This window comes from Scyliorhinus canicula, chromosome 9, assembly GCF_902713615.1.
Source record: "Scyliorhinus canicula chromosome 9, sScyCan1.1, whole genome shotgun sequence".
Lineage (NCBI taxonomy): Eukaryota > Metazoa > Chordata > Chondrichthyes > Carcharhiniformes > Scyliorhinidae > Scyliorhinus > Scyliorhinus canicula.
In genome coordinates, this window is record NC_052154.1 from 72,212,796 (window position 1) to 72,215,554 (window position 2,759).

Sequence of the window (2,759 nt, forward strand, 5' to 3'; positions counted from 1 at the left end):
TTGGCAGCCATGTTTCCTGCTATCTTGGCCATAAGCTCCAGAATTCCCATGCTAGCCCTCTCCGCCTCTCTCTGATCTCCTCTTGGTCCCTCCTTAAAGCTATCTTAAAAAGCACGTCTTTCGGGACATGTGGGAGGAAACCGGACCATCTGGGGGAAACCCATGCAGACACAGGGAGAACGTGCAGACTCCGCACAGACTGGAAATCGAACCCGGGTCCCTGGCACTGTGAAACAACTGTGTTAGCCACTGTGCTACCATGCCACCCATTGAAGTTCTGGCTGGTCCAATGCCCCAAAGACTGCCACTCTTGGGCACAGCTCTACCCTCATCCCCACAACCTTTAGGGTGCTAGGATGCTATCTAAAACCCATCAAGTCTGGGGCATGAGGGTGGAGGGTGGAAAATGACAACAATAATCCTTTTTTAATGTCCTGATTATTTTTCTCCAGGGTCGCATACAGCAGTGTCCTGGAGATTGATCTTCAATTCCTCAATACTAGAGGGTTGGCAACTCCACTAGGAGTGCATCTCTCTTCTAATCGCTACCTCAGTATAACTCACTAGAGGGGGAGGGGCAATGCAAGGAGGTTGATGGTGCTAATTGCGATACTGAACATCAGTGGTTCACCTCTATTCACTCAGGTTGCTTCTGAACTTTAATATTTATCTCCAGTATCTATGGAAGAAAGTGGAGGCACAGAGCTATGTTCATTTCTGTAATGTAGAACAGAATCCATCCACATGGCTAATTGCGATTCTCTGATTTCTGGTCTGTCACTTTAGTTAAAACACCACATTCATTCAAGGGTTCACCTTGTATATTCCTCAAATTCATCGCCATAACATTTAATATATTGGGAAAACAAACTTTGCAAAAAGCATGCGTGGTTATTTGAGATGCAAATTGTGAAATTAAATCACAAATGGAATTTATAAAAGTATAATCTAAAAGCAATGTGAAGCAATGGTGGAACAAACCAGATTAACATCTGTGGTTTGAAATGGTTTAGTTCGGCAACATTACCGTGTTCTTTTGTTCTTTTTATCTATGCAAATAGTAGATGGCCCTTTTTAAACAGAAAGCAGCTCTGTCTTTTCAAACGATTTGTTTTGCATTCTTTTTGTCCAACTTTCTGCACAAATTCCATGTTGATAAACAGAAATGTTCTATTGCTATGCAGATTGCACATGGTTCATTAATATTGTTGTTATAGGGAAGATGTGCATGGGGCAGCTCCCGCCACAGAACTAGGTTTTCAGGGTTTTTTTTTCTCTTGTTGTGTGCTTGTTTTGGCCGGGTTTTTTTTTTCTCTTCCTCCATTCCATGTGGGGTTTTTATTTTTGTGCACAAAAAAGACGGATTGAAGGAAAAAAAATAAAGGACCCATGCAGCGCGCACCCGGAGGTACGAGCAGGGGAAAAAGAGAAGAGGCCGCAAGGGACCAGACCGCTAAGCTGTGGCCCATGGGAGGAAAGGAGGGAAAGGTGGGCGGGAGGAGCCGGGGCCGGAGACTTGAAAGCGGCTGGGGAGTGTCACGCCCCCCCAAACGGAGCTAGCGCATCGGAGGGCGGGCCTGTGAGCCGGCCCGACCAAGCCAACTCCCCCCAAGGGAGCCAAAGCAGAGGGAGAAAGGGCATCAAAAGCGAGCCCGCTCAGACGAGCTAATCGGCGCACAAAGCGGGGGAATGGAAGCCTCGCTGCAACAATAAGACCTGGTCAGACAGGAGTATTTCTCCCCTGGGCCAGGGGGGAACTGGAACTGGAAGGCAGCCTTTGCCGAGGTGCTGAGGGATCATCAGCAGGGAAACAAGGCAGAGGCCAGAGCGGACATGGAGGCTGCAGTGCAGGCAGCAATGGCCAAGGCCCTGGCGGAGGTGCAGCTCGCCCTCGGCAAAGCAGAGAAGAAACTGGAAGCCCAAGGAGCTGGAAAAAGCCCGATTGACATAAGCAACTGGATCACGGCCCTGGAGAAAGAGGTGGCGAGACTGGGCACAAGCCAGGGGAGCCTGAAGGACAGGGTGAACGACCAGGAAAACCACTCAAGAAGACAAAATGTCAGGGCCTACCAGAGGGGATTGAGGGTAGAAACCCCACGGCCTACGTGGCCGAGATGCTGGGCAACTTAGTGGGGAGGGAAACTTTCCCCAACCCACCAGAAATGGACAGAGTACATCGGTCGCTGCGCCCGAAGCCCAGGGCCCAGGGGGACCACCTGAGGGCAGTTATAGCTAAACTGAACCGGTACCAAGACAGGGAAACAATCTTGTGCTGGGAAGGACACTCCATTAGAGTTTACGAGGACATTGGGGCAGACCTCACCAGGAGACGGGCTGAATTCAATACAGCAAAAGCAGCTCTTCACAACAACAATGTGCGTTTTGGTATGCTGTACCCAGCGAAACTCTGGGTCACATACCAAGAAAGAGAATATTACTTCACAGCCCCCGCCGACGCAAACAAGTTCATCGAGGAACATGGGCTGGAAAACCAACAACGAGGGTAGACAAACGGGGCTTCTGGCAAGGGGCAGCCACATGCCGAGGGGGGTAGGGGTGAGGCAACGCCAGGGCCCCCGTCCCCACCATGGCGAGCGCACCTTGAACGAAAAGCAATCCACTACCCGAGGGACCGCCACACGTGGGAGACCAGGCCCGAGCACGAGGGAACGAGAGTAGCGGAGAAGGGAGAGCAAATGAGGGGAGCGCAGGGCAGGATGGGGAAGAGCGGGTAGAAAAACGCAGAGGCCGGGCAGGGG